This window comes from Centruroides sculpturatus, unplaced genomic scaffold, assembly GCF_000671375.1.
Source record: "Centruroides sculpturatus isolate CEXI.00-Female unplaced genomic scaffold, Cexi_2.0 scaffold719, whole genome shotgun sequence".
Taxonomy (NCBI): Eukaryota; Metazoa; Arthropoda; class Arachnida; order Scorpiones; family Buthidae; genus Centruroides; species Centruroides sculpturatus.
Window position 1 is genome coordinate 166,736 of NW_019384910.1, and position 27,943 is coordinate 194,678.

A 27,943-nucleotide genomic window follows, 5' to 3' on the forward strand; every position below is an offset into this window, starting at 1 on the left:
GTGGAATCATTTATATATTGTACTGTACGTCAAAGTAAATGTTAAGATATGTAATTTAGAGAGAGATACACACACACACATACATTTTAAATAGTAATATAACATAAAATTTACTCTAAACTTGTTTTAATAAAAGAGAACTTTTTTATCTTACCTTCAATATTTTTACTACACATTTCTCATTGTTAGTAATATTGATTGCTTCAAACACTTCGCTGTATTTTCCTCGACCAAGTTTTCTCACTAACTGATAATCGTCTTGATTCCCCCATTCGACGACGTGCGATTCGTAATCCCAATATTCCCGAGGTCTATGCGAGTTCACATCTGCATAGATTCGAGCTCTACTCGACAGAGGCATTATATGATGAATTGCAGAAAATGAAAATGGAAGAACAGAGAGGTAGAAGTAATTGGGACAAACAGCCCAAGCTGATTTAAGTTGATGTAACACCTTTAGTTATATGATCTGGAAAAAAATTATATATTATTATTACTATTCATGTATTACTTAAATTATAAATGAATTTATACCTCATTTAAAATATTTAAAAATAAAAGTATAAAAAAAAATACAGAAATGGGAATGACAGCTTTAACATTTTTCAAGAATTCATAGTGATGAATGTTCATTGTTAAAACACTTAAAAACATTCATTAATTAAACATTAAAAATGTAAAACTAATTTCAAGCATACTGGTTGGTACAAAAGTCACTTCCCAGATGGACAGAGGACACATTGCAAATTACAGATGAAAGACAATGTAAATGGCTTTAATGACATAATATAGTTGTATACCACAACACTCATGTTAAAAAGTGTTGTCTGTGCACTCAAATATATTGTACACAATGCAGGGCTTCACATGTCACTGCTGCAAGAGTCACATATGGACTGTTGTGAAGAATGGTACCAATTCTTTCCTTCAACTCAATGAATAAGGTAGACAATATCTGGAAGAGACATTGATTCACACTGTCTCACAAGAGGAAATCCATTAGATGTTGGAGAAGCATAGATGCCATGATGATGGTCCTAGAAACACTGCATTAAGCATCTCCTAAACAGGGTGCACTGTCACAACATTCTGCTGGAACCAAAGATCCTGTCGTTGACTCAGAAAGATCACGCAGAAATTCCCATGCATCTCGTCAACAGTGTATTTTTCACAATTAATTCTTTATACAATAGTTTTTTTGCTTTATAAACTATAATTAAAGCATAGCATATCAGAAACTTAATCTTTAAAATTAAAATCTTAATCTTGTCTTGACTTTACTTATGGATCTTTGTCTTAATTTTGATCCTCAATTACAAGTTGATCTTGCTTAGTATCATTGACAAATGTACTGAATTAACTGTCTTGAAAACAGCCACCCTTTACAATTACATTTTACCTCTCTCCTTTGAAGTGTCACGTTTCAAAAAAGTACCATAATTTCATACAGATATTCCCCAAGTTAACTGTTCTCGAAGAATAATTTGAAAGGGAAGGATCGGGTAATACAATGTGGTAGGTTATACTAATTTTAAATTTCAGATTCCAATTAAAGTTGATTCACACTCTGACTGGCAGTAGTAGGCAGCCAACCAGACTAATAATTAGCTATTCGTACACTTGCAAGAAATGAAATTAAGTATTTAACTACAATATATTCCCCACTATTCCTTACAACCATGACCTCTTTCAATGGATTGAAATTTAATTTTTAAATAAATACTTGCAATAAGATAAATCTATCTTCAGTCTAATAAAAAATACAAGACAATAGAAAGAATTAAATTTTTCATACAATTATTTACAATTAAAGTTTCAACTAGCACTAATATATCATCAATATCATCATACAACATAAATTAAGTTTAATAATTAATTTAAAAATTATTGTAATTATTAGCTAATGTGAGTAAGATAGTGGAGTAACCATCTACATTTAGAAAAAAATTATATTAATTATTAATATTTAAACAAAGTATAGTCTGAATAATCCTGATATTAATATGATTGTTATATTGATAGGATATTTGAGATTGGTTGTTTACATACGAGGTGTGGCTATTAAATAATGAGACTGATGCTGCTATAGAAGAAGTATGCATGTGCCAAACACCAGCGACCAACAGCTGTTTAGATTAAGTCTTCTCTTTCGAGTGCAGTACCTNATTTTTATAACGTAACTTCCTTGTACCAAGTGGAATTGCCTACTATGCCTTCATATAGCTTAAAGAAGAACTAGAAAGGCTACTTCATTACATGTGGACTAATATAAATACAGTAATACCTTGATTTACGCGAACCCAGAGTTACGTGATTTTCAAATCTCGTGGAATCGTCTTTTGTTTGAGCGCTAGGCAACTCTTGATTACTCACTCCCCCACACTCTTGTTCAGCTTATATGTTTGGATGTGTTGCGCGGAATTGACGCATAGCTACAATTTATTTTGTGTTATTTATTTCTGTGTATTTTATATCTACGGAGACTTCACTATGTGGTGATTTCTTGTAACCGCGAATAAATCAAAAGACGAGATAAGATTAACAAGAACATTTATTAGCTTACATACCTCCAACTTGGATTTTACACAAATTGCGAAATTATACCCCGACTTACGCGGTTATCGCTCGATCCCACCTATTGCGTAAGTTCGAGGTATCACTGTATAGTCTACATGCAATGGGATGGCCTTTCTAATTATTCTTCAAGACATACATGAAGACACAGTATNGTCTAAACCAATCTCTGCATGTTGTTTCCGACAGAGCATGGTCGCCGTAAGTCTCAACAAGAATTGTGTGCGCTTCTGCTGCAGATTTTTTTTGAATAAAATAGTGCAATAAAATTCCTCGCAAATACTCTTTTTTTTGGCACGAAACTAGACATGTTTAACACAATGAAAAAATAAGTTGTTTAACACTTCGGTGAAATGACGTATACTGAATTTCAAGGTCACTTATTGTACTTCCTTACAGATGCGTCACCATCTAAAAATAAACACACGTGGTTCTGGTAACGCCATCTGTTGGAAAACAGCGAGAACTTATTCAAGGTCCTTATATGAAATCAAAATAACATGTTTTACAGTGTCAGTCTCGTTATTTAATAGCCATACCTCGTATATCTACAATGATTTGTTAACAGAAATGAAACAGAAAATACAATATTTTAATGCTTGAGATGGCAACTTCTAAATTGCATACTGATAATTTTATCTTGCTTTTGACCTCTGCATCAAAGGAATGGTTATATGGTAGGGTGTTATGCAAAGGTTTTATTTTTGTTCTTACAATTTCTACAGGGTATATATACACTCGTGTATTATCTGCACAAAATTATGGTGTATAGAATTCAATATCTGAATTACTGGAGTAAATTTAGACATGTTGTAATGGTGTTACAATAGAAAAATGCATTTTATTGTAGATCTTTACCTTTTTTTCTGAATACTACAAGATTTACACAAGCAATACTTGGTTTTAGGATTGAATCAATCTATAAACTCCATTACCAATAATATCTCAAGTAAAATTGTCTAAATGGGCATATTCAGATCAGAAACAATTTGCACATGATATTTAATTATTCCTCTGATAACAACTGTGGCAATATTGCTAATACAAGTCACATTTAAATAACAAACTTAATCTGTTCATGTACTCAGATTACAACTAAACTTGCAATTTATTCCAGCATATTAATTAAATTTTAATATGAACTACAAGTTTTGTGTGATTACTATTTGATAATACCATTGATTTCTGATGAAGTAAGAGTTCTACTATACCAGCTATACACAAATACATAAATGTAAGTGAAATGCACGCCAAACTATTGCTGCTTGCTTAATTTTGGACATTTCTGATTATATTTTTTTACTATTATATGTTTGTTGTGTTAAAAAAATTAAAATCATGACAACTAACTTTTCAAACTATAAACTCTGATTTAGCATATCATTTGTTACAAACTGGCACTACGTATCTCAAACAACAAGAATTACATACATTTACAAGGTCTACAAAAGTTGAATTTGAGAGCTTAAAAGTCATGATTTGGCTATGAGAGTTTTCCTGAAGTCATTTTCTCCGAAAGTATTTTTAAAAGCTGCATTGTGTAAATGATGAATCATGATGTATCTCATCAATTTATCGTCAAACTCATTGCCTCCAAGATATGTTGAGCTCGGCAATTGGTTTTCCCAAAGTGAATTCACCAATTACATCACTACACCTTAGCCACTTAGTTATCAACAAGTTTCCAAAGGTAACTTTAGCAATATTCCCAATGCAAAAATTCTATGTTTATTCATTCACAGATATCAAAATATCCTCTAATATTTGAAAACATTTAATATATTTATGTAGTGAACACATTAGCGAGTCATTTATCAATTCTAAAAGTTTATTGCATTTACAAAGATTATTGCATCTTATAATATTAAAAAAGCATGTACAAGTGAATGTACAGCACTGCTATTAAATAAGTTTAAAATCTTGATAAATGGTATTGTTTTAATTATGTTTATCTATCAATCTAAAAGTAGTTTTGTTAAACAGAATCACAGTTAAGATATATTCTTAAGATTACTTTAAGAATGGTTAAAATCAGATTGGACCAGCTGCATTTATGCCTAATGCAGCTGTATTAGTGATTCAGTTACCTCCGATAAAATAATCATAAATAAAATCACGAACAATAACTTATGCAGCTGTTCCAAACTGGCTTTAATTGTAGTTAAAATCATTTTTAAAAAAAATACATATTCATTAAATGACATTTGGGCATTGACTTTCCAATAAACTAAAAAAATCTATTCTGGACATCAAAGAAAATTGTTATTTTCAATAAATAACAAAATTTTTCATACTATTTAAATATGGTAGAGTCTCTACAGTCCAACACATCCAGTAATCCGACACTGCAGGGTGGTGGTGCACAAATTTTCCATGTTACTACTTTTCAACGTATGTAACAGAGATTGATATACTTTACATGTATTCTGTCAGTCACTAGTTGTTTGTTGTATATGCGATTGGAAAAACAGTCACATATTATGATTAATACAATAAACTAACCTGTAAATCAAACTATTTTTTTAACTGTACGTACATACAAAATCCAGTAATCCAACACCCATCAGTCCAATATATGTCGAATTAGAGACTACTCTAATTGATTTTAAATTTCTAACGGAAGTTTGTAAAAACAAATTCATTAAAAACTTGATAAAAAGTTTAATAAATAAATTTCAGTGGTAGATAAAAAAATTATTTATTGTTTACTTTAAATATAAGTAAATGTATAAATAATTACATCTGTACGAAATTACTATATCTTTACATGTCACTGTTCAAGATTTTCTAACACAAACAAAATTACAGCTATTGACTAAATAAATTATAAGGATCTAAAATATTATGGAATATGTATTAAAAAGATTTAATTAAATATAAATTTTACAATTTTATAATTGTTCAGATATAAGACATGCTTCAAGAACTCACTTTGCGAGTTATCAGTATGAAATTAATATTGTAATATAGCTTAGCATAGTGACACTAGTAATGCCAAGACAATATAATAATGGTAGAAAACCTACACCTTTTACAACTTCTTGTATTATACATATAGTTTCTAAGTGGCATTCACTGTGTAAAGCTATTCATTACACAGTGAATGTCGCCGTGAAAGCCAGTTTTTCAACTGTTTATGCCAAACGTCTTTACTGTAGTATTTGTTGTTTTATCAGAATCAATGAAATTTAACTACTTTAACAATTTTAATTTTTCAATATCATTCGCTATGATGTTAGACAAACATTAACTGTAAGGTGGCACTTCTTAGTGGTTTAGAAAAAACAGAATGGTAATATTTATTTTCAACCAAAATTTCTATTTGAGAACATTATTTCGCCTTTTATTTTATGGTTAGTGGCAAGTTTATCCCTGTTTACATAATATAGGCCTACACTATGCTTTATTTCATTTTAAACTTTACTTTCATAGTTTTACTAAACATTAAGTAGTTTCTGTCTGAAGTTTCCAGCTGTCAGACTACCACTCCGAGGGACCCAAAAACAAAGCAATGGTTTAAAAATCTCAAGAATTTTTCAGGATCATCCATCCCAGATATGTTGGACATTGTCCCTCACCATCCAGCAACCTATTGTGGGATTGACCAAACCCACAAGGGCTTGGCCAAGTACACAATGTTTGATGGGAAAGAAGCTCTTAGTGCTCACAAGGAGGAAAAACTAACAAAACTGAATGGAAATAACTATGTTTTCTTTGCAAATGTAGTGAAATAGGTAAGAAAACTTTACAATAGTAATTAATATGACTTTGCAATAGTTTTTTATACATATCTACTAGTTGAGCGATTGTCATCTATGATGGACCAACTATTATTTAATAAAATATAAAATTCTCTAATATAAAAATAAATTTTAAACAATTTAACTAAAAACTGGGACATTGCTTTACTTTCTTGTATTGCAACAGAATCAAGGCAGAGCTGAAAATAAAGAAGAAAGCCTTTCTCTTGTTAGACACAGAAAAGGTGATCCTTGTACCCGATGGTTGCAGACAGGCAAACTTTGCACTTTCCATCACAAAAGAGGCATCTTTACACCTGCCAGTCACGGGAGAGGTGATCTTTGTACTGACTGGCACACAGAGATAATACTTGCCCTTACTGACATGAAGAGATGATTCAAGGACAAAGCAATCGATGGCAATGCCTACCAGTGGCAATGTGGATAAAACCACTGAACACTGGTAGTTGGTTGTGACTTCGCACCTGGCCAATGGGCGACATACAATTTGCTACATAGAATTTTCCAGATTTTATTCATGCTAGTAACACCTAAACAGGGAACCAAATTTTCCATAAAAGACCTCTCAAGAGGTATTCCTCTTTAGCAGATTTGCTCAAATGTTGTGTTGTTGTATATGAATAAAACCACAACTAAAAGAAATCGATGACAATTGCTTTGTTCTTGTGCTCTGTTTTTTTGCATCTATTTTCTGTTAGGTGCACACAATGCTTTTTTTTTTATTTGGCTGCTAAAAATTCTATTAGGCATGTTTAAGGATCATGGAAATTGTCACTTTGACCCCCCCTTATATCGATAATAAAACCACGAACCCCTGACCTGTTTTCTACATTTACATTTATTTCATTTCTAGATTCTTCATCGCAATCAAGAGAAAATGGCAAAGTTTATCAAAACTGGTCCATCAAATTTTGTGAACAAATTCAATTCTATAGGCCACACAGATGTGTTAGTGACCTTGGGATATTACACGACTGTCATGCACACTCATGAAATGATCTTATATCTTGAAAATGAGGTCCCGGACCTCTATATTTTATTACATTTTTGGATTCCTCATCACAATTAATAGAAAATGACAAAGTTTAATCAAAATCTGTTGAACAGATTCTGAGAACAAACAATTCTGTAAGCCACATAGGCTTCACTAATGCTCCACCTCAATAAATGAAAACAATAAAAAGTTTCCTATTCTTTTTAGGCTAGAGAAATTATCTAAATTTACATTATTTACACTTACATAACCTTCAATATAGTAAGTAGTCTAATCAGTTCCATCTGAAATGAGATAAGATCTGATTAAAAAGCTATGCACTACATTTTGATTGCTGTCAATCAGATTCTGTTCATTTAATGTATGGACACAAGTTAAAAGGGCTAAATGATATTATATAAAGCATATTGTTAACATTTTGAAAGATAAAAAGATATCTAAGTTTTTCATTCAAATTCTGAATGGCTAGATATGTTGCATAAGCCAACTTTGGCCACTTAATTTGTGCCTTTTACAGTTTGTTGCAGAGTCATTGTAGTAGAGTCCTGTACAACGTGGGGGGATTCGTTACGCATTATAGGTAATCGCATTATCGAAACCTGCATTATCACACGATTTATGAAAGTTTAAACCTTGGCCTATAAGTTGAAAAAAAATGTATACCTCTGACAAAATTCATGGGTGTTGCTTGCTTTATTTGCGCATTGTATGGGACTCTACTGTATGTACCAATAGGAGGAGTGGCCAAACCTTGTTACAACAGAAACTTACAAAATTATGACACGTGTAAGTAATGTCTGCCAAACTTATAAAGAAGTCACACAAGTATAACAGAACTGCAGTTAGGGTCTAGAAGAGCTTCAAATGGCTCGTGAGCAGCATTTTGATCACCGTGATTATATAGTAATAGTTTATCGTATCATTGCTATCAATGTAGAAATGGCAAAAAACATTCTTAGTTTTGGATGTAATAAGCAACAAACAATTAAACATTGAAAAATAATTCAACTAGAAATCTTGCCTTCCTATAGAAAAAATATCACATTTGATAATATGATTCCTGACATAAATAATACTAAAAAATTAATTACATAAAATTATGTAATAGTAAAAAATTTTATATTTTCTATTATTTAAAGCCGATTAGTTTTTATTTTCTGTAAGATAATTCTTATATATAATAGAAAGCATCTTATGCAAAAAACTATAGTCTTAGAATGTATATGTAATAATCATATAAAAAAGTGTTTATAGAGTAATTTATAACTGTATTTAATTTTAAAATTTTTAAACCAACTATCAAACATTTATAATGTATGTACTGTACCTAGTTATAACATTAACTTCATAATTTACGTTAGAAACTAAACTTCAAATGGTAAGTTTTGTTGGCCAGCATGCATGTACAGTACTGTACGTACATTTCTCAAATAATCCTTGTCAGCTGACCAAAAAAACTAGATGGCAGTTTATTGGATCAGATTAAACGAGTACAATTCAAAATTAAGATTATATTGTACTTAATTCTCACGACTAAACCACTTTTTAACAAATCTAACATATATTTATGTATTTACACAACTATAAACATTAAAATTAACATATTTATGACTATCATTTAAGTATTTTATGTTTAAATTTAATTTAGTCGCGTAATTTGATTTGAAGAAAAATACTGTTATCACTTTGTGTAAAGTTGTTAGCATTAAATTTTTAATTAAAAATTTAATTATTAATTTGAAGATGTTTAGGAATAAAACTGGTTTAGAACGAGATCTAAATCCACAGCCCCCAAACTGGATACATTAATTCTTGTATTTAAATTCTAACATAAAAATAGCCTGGAAAAAATCCAGCAATGTCTGTAGGGCTTTAATTTCCCTGTCTGATTGATTTCTAAGAAGGATACAAACTGTAATCTCCTAGTTATTAGAAAATTATAAAACCTATTGATTTCAGATTAGACCATAAATATAAAATAAACAATCAAAATTTAATCTGTTATAATTTTTCAACCAATTTTTATGTGCATAGATTGCTTGCATCATGAGATGCAATACACCAATTCACTAAACAAACACACCTGTTATATAACAAGATACCACATCAAGTTACAAAAGAATTTTTACATTACTATAAATAGATCCATACTAGTTTATCGTTAATTTAATTATCTAATAACTTATCCAGAAATTAGTTGCTAATGTACGATAATTCAATTTCCTGAAATATGTTAGTATTAATGTTTACCTTAAGGCATTATTCTTGATACGACAGCTTTAAACAAATATTCTTAATTACATACGACAATTTCATTTTAAGCTGATCCGAATATTCTAAATTAAAAACTAATACTTAGAATCGCTTGTACAGAACCGAACAGAGGCATTATTATTTATTATTATTAGCAAGCATTTACAAATGAAATTTTTTCTTCTATACTTAAGTTTTGACCTTACAATTTCATCTAGCAACAAAATTAAACAAATCTTTTGATAGTTAATCAATAATTTAATTACACAGATCAATCAAATAATAGCTTAAGTGCAGGTAGAAAGAGGAAACATTTGCTAAATGAGTAAAAAAAATGAATTTCTCTATTCTTAATTTATTAAAGTTTTTTAGTGTAATAATAATAATAGAACTGTAGTTTAGTAACACGCAATGTGATTGCATAATGAATTCAACAATTATATTTCACATTATAAGTACAGTTTTATCTGGTTTTAATTTGACTAATCAGGTAATTTTGGAACAGTTTAGTTACCTAAATAAGAACAGGAGCAACATTGTAAACGTATTTAGGTTTACTATTCGCTAGACAATTGATCCAAAAATAAATTTCCAAAATTCGACTTTTATTATTTACGTATTATTTAAAAAACTAAGATCTCGTTGAGATAAAAATACCATAAATACAAAAGTTCAAATCATTGCAGAAATTTAGTGACCAAATATAATCAACAGTAATGAAAAATGGATATAATTTTTTTTAAATGCACCATTGAGCTATATTTGGAAAAAACTGGTTGACACCACTTTTGCTTTCAGTGGTTCATGTAGAACCACTGAAAGCAAAAGTGGTGTGTCAGTCAGTTTTTCCATAAAACTTGGATTGCTGCTAAGTTTCAATTCCTGACAGCATTGTTTAATATTCATTGAAAAGAGATAGGAATATTTACGTTACTTACCTACACCTAACAGCACTTAATATATCTGTAGTGATTTTTAAATTGGTACTAAACTTTACATCTAAATTTCTCAATACAGATGAAAAATGACTTACACCACTTTCAACAGCTCAAATAATAATTTATATATATGTTACTGTGAAAGACCGAAATTAGAGAATGTCTATATTCTCCGGTGAATGTCGACACATACAAAAACATCAGTGAAAGACTGAATATTTGGTTATATTATTATACATTCGAACAATCGCCGTTGTATGTCGACAAGCACAGATAAGCTTTGGTAGAGATTGAAACGACACCCAAGAAGATGATGTCAACAGACAGGCGACAGTCTATCGCCAAATTCTTCGCCATTTCCTTCCACTCAAATTGGTGATACCATAAGTATACAAGTCCCTGATGTCAACCGTGGCCATACAGATGCCTGAAATATGTTGACGGTTGTAGTTAAAATAAAGACTCCGACTTTTATAAATTAGCAAACAAAAATGGTACCCTCAAGCAGCTTTATATCCGTAATCAGTTCATAATTTGTAAAGAAAAGTTACTTTCCATAGATGAGATTTCTTATCATAATTTATCCAAATCAAAATGGAAAATTTCAAATCAGACCAATTTATATGATTTAAAATTATGTAGAAAACTTTAAACAGAAATTGTTTTTAGAATGTGGCAATTCATATAAATTAATTTCCTCTTACAAAGTTATTAAATCTCATAGCATTCTTTTAAAACACAACTCAAACTTGATAATCCTCGAATAAATCAATGATAACAAACAATCGCATTCATTTTTTAATAAAAATATATATGACTATTGTAATTAATTTTGGAATGTTCATCAATTAATGAGTAAAGATCCAACAGAACCCAGTCAAACAAAAATATATCATCAAGCATAGTCAGCAGTAGAAAGCATACCAGGGTTGGCCAAACTGTGTCACAATAGGAGCCATATAATGTCTATCAGTAATAAGAATCACATTTACTATTGAAATTGCATTTTGTAATGCGGCTTCATTTAAATTGTAAAATACAATTTCAATAGAGCTGTGATAAGGGTCTAGAAGAGCTGCAGTTTGATCACTGTGGGCATATACCTTCAACAGATGCCACGATGAAAAGAATGCTAAGAATACTTCTAGTAGATAATTTATAGTTGATGAAATTATTTACCAAAGTTAATGTTAATATCCATATTAAAAATGTTAAACTACTGTTTTATTCATTATCAATGTATACTATTAAAATATATATTACATATAAACTTTGAGATCTCAGGCAATGCAAATGTACACTACATTTCTCTATTACACGTTTATATACCATCTCTCATTCAGAATTACAGTAATACCTCGACTTACGCAAACCCGGAATTACGCGATTTTCAAATCTCGTCGATTCGTCTTTTGTTTGAGCGCCATGCAACTCTTGATTACTCACTTCCCCCACACTATTGTTCAGCTTACATGTTCGGACGTGTCACGTGGAATCGACACATAGCTACAATTTATTTTGTGTTATTTATTTCTGTGTTTGTTATATCTACGGAGTCTTGAGAGACTATGTGGTGATTTCTTGTAACCGGAAATGAATCAAAAGATGAGATAAGATTAACGAGAACATTTATTAGCTTACATACATCTGACTAGGATTATGTAAGCTAATAAATTTTCTCGGATTTTACACAAAATGTGAAATTATACCCCGACTTACACGGTTATCACTCGGTCCCACCTATCGCGTAAGTTCGGGGTATTACTGTACTGTTAGAATAATTAGTAATGATGATTCAAGTTGACTTAGATTTCATGTAAGACTAAAACCTAGAACGAATCATATCAGATATTTGCATTTTAATTACAACTACTTCAAGATAAAACTATCCAATTATAGAACCTAACATACATTAATAGCTTATCAAATTACATATAAAAAAAAACAATCAGCAGCTTAACATATAGACACCAACCAAAGCTGAATGTTATAACGTTCGGCTTTGGTTGGTGTCTAGCTTTAAACGTATCGGTTGTAGTAATGTTTGATTAGCTTAACTTATGTGAAGTTTTAATATAAAAGTACTATTGATATACTAAATCACTTCAAACTGCTTTAAAAAATGAGAATTATAAAGCTAACAATTTACTGTAAAATAAGAAATACTAGTAGTAAATCATACAAATGTGACAAAATATAGGATCTTCCAAAACGAATACCACCATTTTAAATTACTGTAATTATGTTAACTATTATTCTAGAAGTGTGTGGAATATACCAATTGAGTTAATGTGCGAGTTTCATCTCTCATCTGCATTCAAAAATCTTGTCTATTATCCCTAGGAAGCACCACGAACAAAAATGGCAACTCCACAACAGAGTCGGCATTTTGCATTCTGCAAAATCAATCACTCGTCGTCATGCAACATAACTTGCAGGTGATGTGATTGTGGCTGCCATGGGAGGAGTGACAATAGCTATGCCATAGCAGGTATAGTAAGAATTTGAATATCAGTCAGTGTGCGCCATGTACATAAAGTGCACATTAAGAAATTATAATAGGCATTGAAACTTTTATTGTACATTAAAACATTGGAAAACTGTCCAACATTCTCATATAATAATTAATATAATTACAATATTTTGAAATGGTAGCATCTTTTCAGAAGACCCTATATTCACTACGATTTGGTATTTACAATTTGACGTGCGATTATCAACAAAAACTTCAGCATCCAATCAAACAGTAAAACTATTGCTATGTATCATTACAAAACAGAAATTCCATTAGACAAATTAAATAATTTTATATAATTAAATCATCAATTGGCTGTAAGACTAGATAATTGAAGGGTAAATCAAGATTTATTATAGTAGTAGTTCTATTCAATAAAAATACTTTCAATCGTTATGAAGAACTGGTAATTTTAAAGTAACTAGTCATTATATAAGAAAAATAACTATAGTAATCAAAGGTTAAACATATAAATGTAACATTAACGGCATGTTTTTTTAAAGTAATCTTAACTACTATTTATATTTTATTTATATTCTGAACAATAAATAATGTTGTGTCTTTGCTACTTTATCTTTAAGCTTCAATGCCTACATCCACATATCACTAAGATCATTGATAATTTAATTGATTGTAGGAACTGTAGCACTATGATTTAAAATATTAAACAATTACACTCTTCCTGCTGATGATAATTCAATTGTTATTCAAATGTGCATGCTTACATCAATATTGATATATTTTGATAAGAGTTTAAAAATAAATCGTCATATATTATCATTGAAAAATATCTAATAAGATTTTTTCACTGTTAATAAAAAAAACTAAGAACTAATAATACAAATAAATGGCATCTTTTTACTGGTATTCCGAATTATTAAATTGATGATACTGCTTCAGTATCGCTTAATCAACTACATACGACAGCAAATATAAACTAATTATTAAACTAATGTTTTTGATCATCTTTAATGAACTCTGGTTTGCTATTTAAAATCATCGCATGTAACTAAACTGTAGCAGATAGTATATTTCATTTTTTTGTATTTAAACCTCGTTTGGTGTGCCAATGTTTTTGTTCTATTTTCTGTTAGCTTTATGAACTTGACAAAGGTCATTAAAGATGACCAAAAATGTTAGTTTGATAAGTATAGCTGCTTTTATACAGGGTTGTATATAGTTGATTGAGTGATTAGTTCATATGTTTGTTATTACTTCCATATATCAGTTACATTACATGGCATATGAGCACCACAAGCAAGGTATCAATATAATGTCCTTCAGTCAGAAAAAAAATGAACAAAACAAAATAAATATCACATTAAGTTAAAAATAAATCAATATGCATAACCTTTTGATTGTATTACTTTTTATAAAAGAAAAAATAAACCAAATAGGAATATACATACAACTAAACTAATATAGAACTACAGGCTTGGAAAGAAAGTTCATTGTCCTGTTCAAAGAAAATGAAAAGACACACTTTGCAATTGGCATTCTGGGCAACTGTATATTGCTGCTCCAGCACCAGGACAAGTTACAATGAACCAAGACACTTAAAATAATTATTTCACTCTTCTATAATTAAGTCAAAAAAGAAAAAAAGATAAAATAGATAAAATCATAACACCATGCTACAATTTTTAAGCATTTTAATTTAAAAATAAGCTTTCCACATCTGGTCTTGATTTTCATCTTTGTTCTTGAGAATTAACAAAGGACAGACAGCAAACAACAGTGGTAATGTACAGGTCCGCAATTTGAAAAATTTCAGCACAGTAATACAATAACTGACTAGTAAACATATTTGACATTTATCTTATGAAATCAGACAAAACATACAGCATATTTTTTTCATAAAATATTTTTTTTATACATTAAACTTATGTACTAAAGCATAATACTGAAACACATGAAATATTATTTTAGTATAGTGTAAATCGAATATTGAAAACATAGGAGTTAACACCACATGGACTTAATATTCTATGAAAGTCAGGGATCATGCTGCGTGGCAATATTCTTATGAAAGTGTGATAAAAACCCTAGTGTGAAATTGAATCACGAAGCATGCTTCAGGAAAAACAGCAAAATGTTAAATTCCTGTACAATGCAATTTCATAATGTCACACGGCAATTTCGGGCAGGAAAGTAGGAAGTGACGTTGAGAACCAACAACAGGTTTTGCAATGTCGACCAATGTTTCCAGATTGGGGATATTTTATCGACTGACAAAAAACTGGAAATATTTTAAGATAACGTTTTCACTTTGTTCTTTTTTCAGTAGACTAACAGACAAATTTTGACATGACAGAACCTGTGAAATACTGTTTAAACATTGTGATCAATTGTGTTATTCTGAAATATCATTAAAAAATTATTCAAAAATGATTCCTATTAATAACAAGCAGGTGGTCAGACGTTCGGGTCTGATTCAAATAAAACTTGGCGAGCATATTGCGTTAAACACAAACATCTAGATCTTTGTCCAAATACAGTAGATCCCCCTATAAAACCGTTTCCTATAGTTATGATTCCTAAAAAAATTGTGGCATTATCCGTAAACAACGGTAAAAATAACTCCTATAATACGTAAAACGTCATCGGGCAGCCGAACTACTTACCCGCCGTCCGTAGCGCCACGCTACGGAGAGATTTCTATCGTCTGGACAGTATTATATAAATTATATATAAATTAGGTACTGTACATATAATTATATATTAATTATATATAAATTAGGTACTGTATATATAATTATATATTAACTTAATTTATTGTAACTTTATTATAATTAAATATATATTTTTCGCCGTCTAGCGTCACGCTACGGCGAGTTAGGCGACCTATCGTCTGTTTAGTACTGTAATTTTATACGTTTCTTGTGAAAGAAACATTTCTTATTTAACGGCCATAAAAATTATTTATATTAATGATGTCTCCAAAGGTCAACGAAGTTTTCGCAGAAAAATAATATCAGAAATCGCGGCTGCGGTTTGATGTGCTGTTCCGCGTCGAAACCAAGCTTTAGCAACGGGCGTAGTCGAATGGTACACACTCGGTAAGCAATCCTACAATTTTTTGTTTATAACGTAGTTTATACGGATTATTTTCAAAAAAATATACCTATTTTGGAAATGTTGAGTCGAATTAGTCTAGAATCGATTAATTTTATGAAAGAAAACCTTTCAAACAGCCGTAGTCCGTAAACTATGATTCCTACAAAATTGATTCATAAAGAACGGAACGTATCTACCGTCTTATAGGGGGATCTACTGTAATAGGACCCGCTTCTCAAACATTTCCCAAAAATGGACTTCTGAAAATTTAGTCTTTAGCTTATAAGTTTTTGAAAATTTCATGTCTCCGAGCAGCAATAACTGAGTGGATAAGATGCTAAGCACTGACACTAGACGATACAGGTTCGAACCTTTGTAATTTTAGTTTAGATTTTTTAGGTGTAACGTTATTATATTATTGCATCATTAGCATTATTATTGCTCGTGTTTAAAGCTTATAAAATAAAAAATTGTAACATCTTTTCCAGTTTAGTGAAAACAAGCCTCTGTAGATTTAACTCTTTTAAATCATTAAATAATACTTATTTTTCATATTTATTTTCAATACCTTACATACTGTGTCCTCATAAGCGAATAACTTTCAGTTGTTACCGCACATGGATGAAAAAAGACAAGCGATATGAAAAAAGGGTAGCACATTCGCAGTATTTTATTTTTTTAATTGTTAATATTATGAACAGTTTCTTCATGCACTTATGTTTGTTACATTTCAAATATCATAACACCACCATATCTTAAAATAAATATGAAGAAATAAAAATTTTATTGAACAAGGTAAGAGTTAACATGTTACTTTTGCTTTCCAGATATCAAACTGATAAGGCTACCAGCACTGTATTAATTAGTAGGTAAAGTTGGTGGCGATAAATAATTTAAAACTGGTGAATGGTTGGCAATATTTTTAACTTTTTCAGAGTAACCCATGCTTTTATACTATAAATAGCAGATTCGAAAAAATGTAAGAATTATGAAGAGAAGAATTTTACATTTCTACATACTATTTTTTAAAATAAATCTACTTAGGAAACTTGGTACTCTCACTTGCATCACATTATAAGAGTTGAACTGTATATATACTACAATTTATTTAAAACATCTGAAGTTTTTTTTATAATTTAGATGGCTATTTTGGATTGTGTGTTTCTACATATACCTATGCACTAAAGCATTCTGGAAGCACTAGCCATACTGAAAGTTTGGTGTATTTCAATACAATCTAATAATTTTGAGGTCATTGTAAGTTAATACGATTATCAATACAGTTTAGATATTACTAAGAGCTGAATCTGTATGCATTTGCATATTTTTTTCCTTAAATACTATATTGAAATCTTGATATAAATATGATTTGGGTCCAAGTAGATCAAATCTAAGTAGTCCAATAATGCATATTTTACATGCATTTGTCATAAATTCTACAGTAAACTCTTGCTAATCCAACCCTTAATAATCAAGACCTCTCAGTTATACAGAAAACCCTCAGGGTGATCACTTAAGCTTTCTGTTTCCATGAAAATGTTATGTCCCACTCTGTACATCCCAATTTCCTGCTTACATAGGATTTCTTTTCTGTATACAATTCTGCATGTCTTTACACCATATTTGCCTTCCTGCCTCCAAAAAGAATTGGTATCAAAGCACAATAAATCAAGTCATTCATTGCTTTTAGGCAGTCTTTAGACCTAAATAATCCCTCAATAATCCAGCACACTTGCTAATCTGGCACCCCTCTGTGCAAGGAATGGCCAGATTAGCGAGTGTCTAGCGTACTTTTAAATATTTGGCTAATCTTTTTAATATAATAGCAAAATCGATTGTTTTTCTTTAGCCTAAATATATTATCATTCTTAATTCAAATATTTGACTTATACTGATAAAAAGTAACTGTACTGAATATTTCCAATAGCCAAAACTATAAAAGTTCATACAAACCCACCATGCAATACTGTTAAATTTATTTCATAGTGCCAAAGTTGTTGTCAAGTACTCTTAACAAAAAAGCATTATTCTCATTTTCCCACTTTACAATTCTTTCAATGGAGTAATGTACAGCCATTAAATTGTGTTAAACATGGAAAAACTGACACAGAAATCTTCTAGTTATTAAAACAAGCTTACAGGGACAAATGTCCAGGTTTTACAAAGGTCTTTGAACAATTCTGATAGACCGATGGAGGCAGAATGTTAATTCAAGGTAATCCAGAACAGCCACCCAACAATAGACACAGCTAACGAAAATGTCAAATTTTGCTCTTCTCAGATTATCATGTGACATGCCAGACAATAGAACAACTGAACATAAGTAAAGATTCTTAATACATCATTGTTCAAGAAGTTACAAAAACAGAAAAATGTGTTGAAGATTTTTGTCTCACTCATTATCACCTGAATAAAAGCAGCAGCACATGGAAGCTTGCCAAGATGTCATTGACATGACAGGTTTTGACAACAATTTCCTCTAGTAAATTGTCACAGGTGACAAAATATGGTATTATCACTATGAACCAAGCAAAAAATAATAATAAATGCTAAGTGGATTGACCCAGGAAAACCCTGACTATCAAAGGTAAAGTTAAAAAAAATCAAGGATCAAAACTTTGTTAATCATTTTTTACAATGTATCTAGCTTGATTCACAGTAACATCACAGTCATGGATCAGCTTTTGAAAGAAATTCAGCATGTCAGGTCAGACTTGTATCAGGAGACTTTTCTGTTGCATGACAATATTCCTGTGAGTTCAGCTGGTATTGTCACCTAATTTTTGGCTCACGACAGATCTCAGTACTTTCATATCCTCTGTATTCATGCTATTCCTGGCCCCTACAGAATATCTTTCACAAAGTTCAAAATTTACATGAATAGACATAAGTGCAATGATTTAAAAGACATTCAAATGAGTAACAGGGGAATGGAAGATGTAGAACATAACTAGTAAAAATTTGTAGCTGAATTTTTACATTATTCCTGGAACCAGTCTTATTACTTTTTAGACTATATGTTACCAAAACAATTTGGATATTTGGCTTATATTTAGATGTACTTTGGCTGTTATTTATAAACCTGAAAAACATTATACAGCTTAATTCTTTCCTTTAAAATAATAAAAGATCCATTATATGTTAACGTTTACATTTCCAATACTCAAAAAATTTTATGCTTTGACTAATCGTGTAGATCCATGATCTACACGATTAGTCAAAGTATAAAATATAAGGCTGGACTTAACTAGATCGGCCTGATCCTGTTTTGATGGCTGACAGGCAGTTATAACAACAAGACCTGTTGATTGCTGTTATAATGGGCTGGCAGAAAAGTTTTCTTCAACTCGACTTTTCCGTCAATTGCCAGACAAATCGAAACTGACCATCGGGATAAAGATCCAATGACATGTTTTAGAAGTGTGGAAAGTATAAATGAAACATCTACAGGCAAAGTATGAATACAGTCTTACTTTCACAATAGATATTGTTTCTACAGTATCATATTTCTCATGGATATATTTCAACTTTTGCTAATATTACAAAGACATTAAAATAATATAATAAATGTGTATATAAATGTGTAATAAGTAACATATCAATTATCTAGCATTCAGAAATCCAGAAAAATTGGTTATTTTTGAAACTGGCTAGTTTGGAATTTAGCAGGCTGTAATACAGCCGTAGTTTTCTATGCAACCACTGTTTTTAGTTCTAATTCCGTTATGTTATTTACTTCTCGTCATTTCATTTTCATCCTAGGTATTGCATTATACAAGGTTTTCTACATTTCAAGAGGATTAATAATGATCAAACAGATCCTGCTTTAGAAGTGTATGAAATTGAAAATGTTTTGAAATGCTGGAAAAATTTGTAGGGACCAACAATTAAGAAGAAAGTCCAACTTAAACGTGGTACGGCAAAACTGAAAGTATTAATTTTAGTAAATGCATCCAGTTTTTGGAGCTCATTTTATATTTTAAGTATAACTTATATTTGGCCCATGTCCAGAAAAATGGAAATATTATCTGCTGAGAATGATATCAAAACCAATTTAGCATTTGTTAGCACTAATGAATATTTTAAATATTCAATCTTGGAATGTAGCAGCTCATTAAGTTAAAATCAAGATGACATATTACAAGCTAGCAAGTGCAAGCTTTCCATGATTTTTCTTTTCACTTAACTGTAACATTACCAAGTCATATATTTTCAAATAAGGTGAATAAAAACTCCTCTATATTTGTATAATTTGAAGTTCTTGTTTCGATTTTGATTCAGTTGGAGTCATAAAAAAAGATCTTGCAATACATGAGAAGGTTTCCATAATGCAAGACATGGAATTAATTTTCCTGTTAGGAGCTTAATATAAAGTACACAAAAAAAAATCGAATGTCAGAGTAAGTCCGTTTTTACCAACTAGGACTACTCTATAAACAAATTTCATTCCGACTCCAAAGTCCCATCCAATATTCGGCAGAGCTGTTAAGAAACAACTCATTAAATTGAGTTAAAGAATTTTGGTGAAGTGGAACTTTCTAATAAAACATTAATTATTTTAACAAGTCGTTAGAAAACAGTGCATGAAGTGCTATTTTAATGAATATTGATGAAACTGGACATCACTGTTAGTTCAAAATCTTGGCATTGGTATTCCAAACACTTAAAATTGCACAAAAGCATAAGGCTATTACTTCACATACATATTGCATCAAAGAAATCTGTGTTAACACTGCAGGAGAAATATATTTTATAGTATATTTAATACCATAACGTAATAATAGTGAAATGGTAATATAGTACAGACAAATTTCAATTTACTGCCATCATTTGTTCATCTCTGAAATTAGCCCTGAACTGAATTACCTCAAACAATAAGAACTACATACAGGCCTATATATAGTAATGAGGTCACAGGTTTCAGTTTAAGAGTTATGTGATTTGGTAATGATAATGTTGTAATACAAAATCATACTCTTAGTAATTCATAGTTACTAAATGAGTTATCTAATTTTCATGAGAATGAGCTATTCACAAGTATTCGTCATCACTTTACATTACAAAGGACACTATCAAGGTTTGAATGTAAAATTTATAGGATTTTTTTTTAATGTCCTCACATGTAATTTTAATTTTACACAAATCGTACATATAGTATTTATAGAATGCAATTCCTCCGTGAACTTATTAAAAACATTCTAGCAAAAATGTATAGTATTTTAGTTACCATATTTTTATGCATATAACTCACAGGCTACCTGTGTTTAAAGACAATTTAAAAGGGTGAAAGGTTATACAGATTTTAAATTACAATCACAAACTTTTCTGTATGGAGCAATGGCTGCTCCCATAGACATGGTATACCATGGGGCAGGTTATACTATAAAAGGTTTTATTTTTGTTATAGCAATTTTCCCTTAAGTATATATCATGGGTTGTACGTTACCACGGGTAATATGCACAAAAATATGGTATCAGGCCAAAAAAACATTTGCTGTTAAATCTTTAACAATAGATACCTACAGATGCATACATAATTACTTCTAAGCATGACTATACAGAATGTTCCTTCAAACATCTAGTTTTAAACTGTTCTGTAAAATCCATCTGTTCAAATATGTGAATAAGATGTGTTGGAGAATGTTGGTCAATACTAAAAGTTTCATGTGCATAAGTTTGAAAAGGTCACTGCTGCTGCATGGTGAAAATCCAGACCGCTATTGCCAAATGATCTAGATTGCAAGGGCCCCCCATTTCTGGATCTGCCCGATCCCCGACATCATCTCTGAACTTTTTCTTTGTAGGCGTGTCAAGGATCGCGTGTATGCTATAAAAATGGACTCGAGAATCCATGTACAAGAATCGCAGGTGTCATTAACACCATAACTCTTAATGCGCTGGCTTAGATGCTAGCCAAAATCAAGTACAGACTAGATATCATCAGGAACATATATAAAAATGTACTGATTTAATGTAGTAATTAACTTTTTCCAGGGGCAAATCCTAACCAAAATTTTTGGGCAAGCTGAAAAGTTATAATAGTAATAACAGGCCTATCTCTAGCACTAAACAATAGGCAGAAACATCATTTGGTGGGAATAAAAAAAAAATGGACTATTATAAAGCCCATTATATCTACACACCAATTCTTTGATGCTCATTAAGCTGGTGATCAATTCGTGTCCTCCCAAAAGTATTCAGACTGACAAAAGATTTAAGGTGACTTACAGATCTCATATCTACTGACAGACACAGAAAGACAATTCAAATTCACAAACCCATTTTTACTCCACACTCCATTGTTGAAAACAACAAGCAGGGCCAGCAGAATAGTTTATTTAATTTTTTAGATATAGCTAACCAAGGTATATTTGTATATTGAGATATTTAAAATGTTGTACAGTACATACTTTCCATTTTTATCTTTATGATCAGAAGTTAAATTTCGAACCTCAGGACACGGTCTATTATTTCTCACAATTTCAATTTTTTTCTGCTACATTTCTTCTAGAAAAAAATTTCTGTAATACATCACTGATTACACAAAACTCTTTACTTTCCATAATTAGCCCATTACTTACGACAACATACGTAACTCAACAATTCACAACTTACATTTGAAACTACACAATACATTTATGCTGACTGTATCAAAAGCTTGTGGAACCCAATTTGGCCGTGTTAAATGCTTCAAATGACATCATGCGCACGCACTCGCAGCAAACCTCCTCGCGAGCAAGCGATCGAGTTCCCGCAAGCATGGCACTGACTTAAAACGGCTAACCACTAGCTGTCAATGTAAAAGCAAACACAAATGATAAAAGAGTTTATACGTTAGAATAAATTATTATTGGCATATTTGTTCTCATATAAAAAGTATATTGACAGTCAAAACTTTCTCTTAAGCATGCAGTGCATGCTAAGCCAGCCCAGAGAATTTGCCCGACTTTTTCAGATGCACTTTATTACCATTGTCTATAATACTACACTCATGTTTCCCCCCAACTTAATCCACAAAAATAGAGAAAACGTACGAGAAGTTCCTTATGAAATTTCAAAGATGAGCAACTGTCTTTTGAATATGGCAGTTGTCCATTTTTAAAAGTAGAATCTTTGATATTTGAAGTTTCAAGCACTATTATTTTTTCAAATGTTATCTGAAGGAGGTCTTGAAGATCAAAAACATTTATTTTAACATATATTTGCTGAAGTTTAAAAGCTAATTTGATATATTCAGCCATATCCTTCAGTTTGGTTGCACATTACATTTACACAAAAACTTCCCATGAAATTGCAGAAAAATATAAAAAGGACAGGATAAAACATGGGTTCCAATAGCAGCCTGCAAAGAAAAGATCTACTAAAAGTTGGAAATCATCATTAATTAAGAAACTATTTTGTCTAAAATATAAACTTTTATTTTTAGTTTATAAAATTCTTGTCTTAGAACTAAAAGGCAACAGGCCAGTTTTTAAATGTTACGTAAAATTTTTATTAAATGAATTATTTACGACTGAGATGGCAAAATTTACAAATCATCATACTTGTTTTCGAATGGATTCTTAATGGATTACTTTTGCAATTAACTATGATTTAATTAGTAAATAGAAAGAAATATCTTAAATGAATATTAACATATAAAGAAAAAATTTTTCACTTACAGCATGTTGTAGATGTACTTTTTCATTGAAAAGAAAACCGAATTCTGATGTACACATTCACTATAGTAGTAGTAAGTTTAGAAATAATATTCCTTCTAGAGAGAAAGCTATGTTCATGCTTTTAAAATATATATTTAAATAAAACAGGGCGATTTACTCGAGACTGAACACTTCTTATATAAAATATATTTGTGTAGAATGAAAACACGAGCATAAAACACAGATGGGACAATTTATTCGTGACGAAACGGCTGACCAAAGTATACATTACAATTCATGTTATTCAAATGGGAATGTGTAATCGTGAGGTGTTAAACAAAGTGTTTAGTCCCAAGTGAATCACCCTGTACTTTTGTACTTATTATGATTCACCTTTAAAGTTTTATAATATGACTGACCACGCATATCTACGGTAGAAAAAACTCACTAACAAAAATTTGAGATTTTAGAATGAAACATTTTAAAATATTCAATAAATCAAAAGTAGATATTTGTAAATAATACAAATCCTTTTAATTCAAAAAATGTACATAAGAATATGCATAATAAATAAAATTAATATTTACTATGTAGAAAGTAATGTACTAATAGAAATATTTATTTTAAAGCTGAAAAGCTAGAATCCTCTAGTGAACGTCCTAAGTATGAACTTTTATTTAGTAAGATTTATGTATAAAAATTGAATATCGAAAAAAGTATTGCACAAGAAAAGCATGCAAATTCAAAATTTTAGTCATTTTAATCATCAAAATAAACTGACTTAATTAGAACTGTCAAAAACTATCACATGTTTAAAAAAATTAAACTAAATTTTCAACAAAATAAAAAAATTAAACAATTATTATTATTGGTCTTTAAAATACAAAATATCTAAGAATATATTAAAAAAAATTACTTTTAGCATTAACTAACAAATTCTAATAAAAGTAATTTTCTTAAACTCTTTAAAATGACTTGTTTTGATCGGAAACATCAATGTAATCGCACTGATGTTTCCGATCAAAACAAGTAGTCAATGCATTTTATTTTTTAACTGGCGTTTTATCATTAAAAAAAAAAAAAAAAAACAAAGTCATATTTCATAGAGTTTTTCATTAATAACAGACCTAACTACTTGTTTATTCATCACACTTCTAGAAATGTATGAAAATCACTAACATGAGATATGACATTTTTCAAGTTACAAGGCTATCTATAGAAAAATAAACTGAATTGCTCTGATGTCTAACTTGCACTTTGTGCTGAATCATCTTACTCTAATATTGCACATATCACTTTTTCAGATCCTTTACACTAGGGGATCGCAAACTGGTAGCCTGTTAAAGCTTCGTATCCGGCCCATGGCCTTGATTACTTTTCTAAAAATCAATGTTTCTAACATCAAACATCTGTTTAGATAGATATCCTAAGTCATACAGGCCTGACAATAAAATGGCCTTTTTGTAGTTTACAGTATGTTTTGGCTTATCGAATAATACCGAATTCAACCCTCATCTGATATACATCTATTTGACCGGTCCTTTGTTGCGTTTGAGTTTGAGACCCCTGCTTTACATGCTAATGTATTCCGTACAAATGAACTGTAAGTACTCTTTTGCACATACCAGACGGGACTGTCTGGTGTCGGATATCCAATTACGAAGTGTATGGAATCTTATGGAAACATTCGCACATCTGTATAGTAGCCAAACACCAGATACAGAGCCAAAGATAGTCTGACAACATTTCAGCATTCTCTGGTGCCAGACAATGCCGAAGTGTACAGAACTCATCGCAATTTTTCTTATGATTTGTCTGGTGGTAGAGTAATGTAACATCAGCAAAAATATACAGCTCAAACACAATAAGAACAACTAATCTATGTTTAAACTGGCTGTTAGCTAAATGTATGTGAAAGTAAAAGATTGGCAGGATACTTGGCATCAAATGTCTAACAAGATACATATGAACTATGCTAAAGCTATTATCTCAGTGCTTTTTTTTATATAAAAATACTTGTTAATATTTTCATATTTACCCAAATTTATTTTTAAACAAATCTTTAGTAAGTATTTTTCACTTTACCTATCTAATTTTTGTTACTTAATTTTTCAAATTAATTTAAATATGTTTAACTAATAAAATTGTCTTATAATTATTTACAAAACAAATTTCACCTTAAATATTTTAATTTAAAGACTAGAAAACCAATACGACAAGCATAAAATAATCAATTTCAATAAAAATTAAATTTATATATCTGCAATTCTACAAAACTTAGAGCATAGCTGGCAACATATTTGCATGGTGGCAGGAGTTGTGCGTTCAAGTTCCACTCCAGGCTAATCCTTTCTTCCCAAATATTCTAAATTAAAATTTAATTTATAATTACTAAATTTAACACAAAGACAATGGCGTAACCAGCTATCTCGAGTCCAAATTGCTTAATATCCGATTAATTAGTCTCACAGTAGCCTAATAAGTGTCTGGTAATACTTATTGGGTTCCTTGTAAAGTGAAAACCCTTTTATCCATCTGAAATAAGACTTGGTCTAATCCAGATGAACAAAATTTTATCATCATAAATAACACAGTTTATATAAATTTTACTTTATAATTCTAGTTTCTTATCCATTGTAACAGCCATTTTCTTTCTTCTAGATGTCACTTCCATGGCATTTACTTTGCAAAAGATTGAAGGCTATCGAAACTCGGCAAAACAATAGCAGCCGTGCGTATCAAGTGAAGAATAATGCACAAGGTTACAAGCAATAAACTTTTTAACAGACTGCGGTGAGAAAAACAGCATTTTTATACAACAGGAAAGTAACAATTTATAATTAAAAATTTTCAAAGATTAGAAAAGATTCAACAAGGTATTAACTCAAAGAACACTCCCGCGGAATGCATAACAATCACCACATGCCAATTCACACAAACGAGTCTATTCTTGCAAGCCACAACATTACACCCAAAGAAGAATGTACTTAGTTCTTCAATTTTTTCACATTTATAAGTTTTCCGTACGTCTATCTCTCATATTTTCCCAGACGGGGATTAGTTTTATAATCCGGATTAACAGAATCCAACTAAATGGGGTGCCACCGTACATCTAATTATAGAAACTTAGAGCCTTCATAATTTATACAAACCTTAAAAAGCAACCCAAACAATAGAAACAACTTTTTAAACCAGCAACTTTAAAAGTTAAATAACCGTAAAATCAATTTTTAAATAAATAACTATCAAGATAACCGAATCATTAAACTAAAATAAAATACGATAGCATCAGTGGGCACAATACGGCATATAAACGCGAGCAATCTTAGTAGAAAATTGCCGAACTGTGGTTTCAAGGAATCAATCACGTGCATCGAAATTTAATTAAAATCAAAGGAGTAGAGAGAATTTTTTAAACCGAAGCCGCGAGGAAAATTTTTCCGGTAATTACACCGACGCAGACCGTCTCCGCACTCGAAAGTTAATTATGTAAAATTTTAAACTAGTTTTAATTCAAATTAATTAAATGTATACACATTGAACTAACTCTTATTGAAAATATATGAATATTTAATTACTTGTACTAATGTTATGCAATTAAGATGTAGATGTAGAATAATTCTGTTAATAAAAGAAGTTAGAAAAAAATAAATAAATTAGTTAATAATTCGAATTTATCGATTAAAATTCCGTTTTAATTAAGTTTCGAGAGTAAATTTTTAAATATTGGAGAACAAAAAGGGTCGAATGAGTTATTCACGTTGCATATGAAATTGACTCATTTCTTAAATTCATCAATTTCACCAATCCACGTTGCTACTTACTCCATTGATTTAATGGTTATTTGACGATTTTTACGTCATTTAATTAATTAAATACGTTTATAATTACTTTAAATTTCTTTAAAAAAGACAAGAATCTTAACATTCGACGTCCGAACTCTGCAATGATGACTTACCTCGACAATGTAAGCATAATAAGCACATCATTTATAAATGTTGTAATAAAAAAAGAAAAAAAAATAATCTTGATTGATAAGAATAAATATAGTCTTGATAATTAAAAAAAAGATACTTTTTTTTTGACAAATATAATTCAGAAGTGCATTTTCCACGAGCGAATCCCTCACCCCCCGAAACCGACTTCTTTTCTCTCCAGTCGTAACACTCTGGTTCCAGATTATTCCAGTCTCTAACCCGAGTTCATTCGCT

General features: G+C 30.5%; 1 long non-coding RNA gene across 1 annotated transcript; it reads right to left on the reverse strand.

The window, feature by feature from the left end:
* Nucleotides 1-169: 169 nt before the first annotated feature.
* Nucleotides 170-27,938, reverse strand: LOC111631630. The gene is made up of 2 exons (XR_002757732.1): nucleotides 27,691-27,938; nucleotides 170-469 (listed from the first exon to the last, which is right to left on the reverse strand). It is a non-coding gene; the product is annotated as an uncharacterized LOC111631630 (long non-coding RNA).
* Between the last annotated feature and the right edge of the window lie 5 nt (nucleotides 27,939-27,943).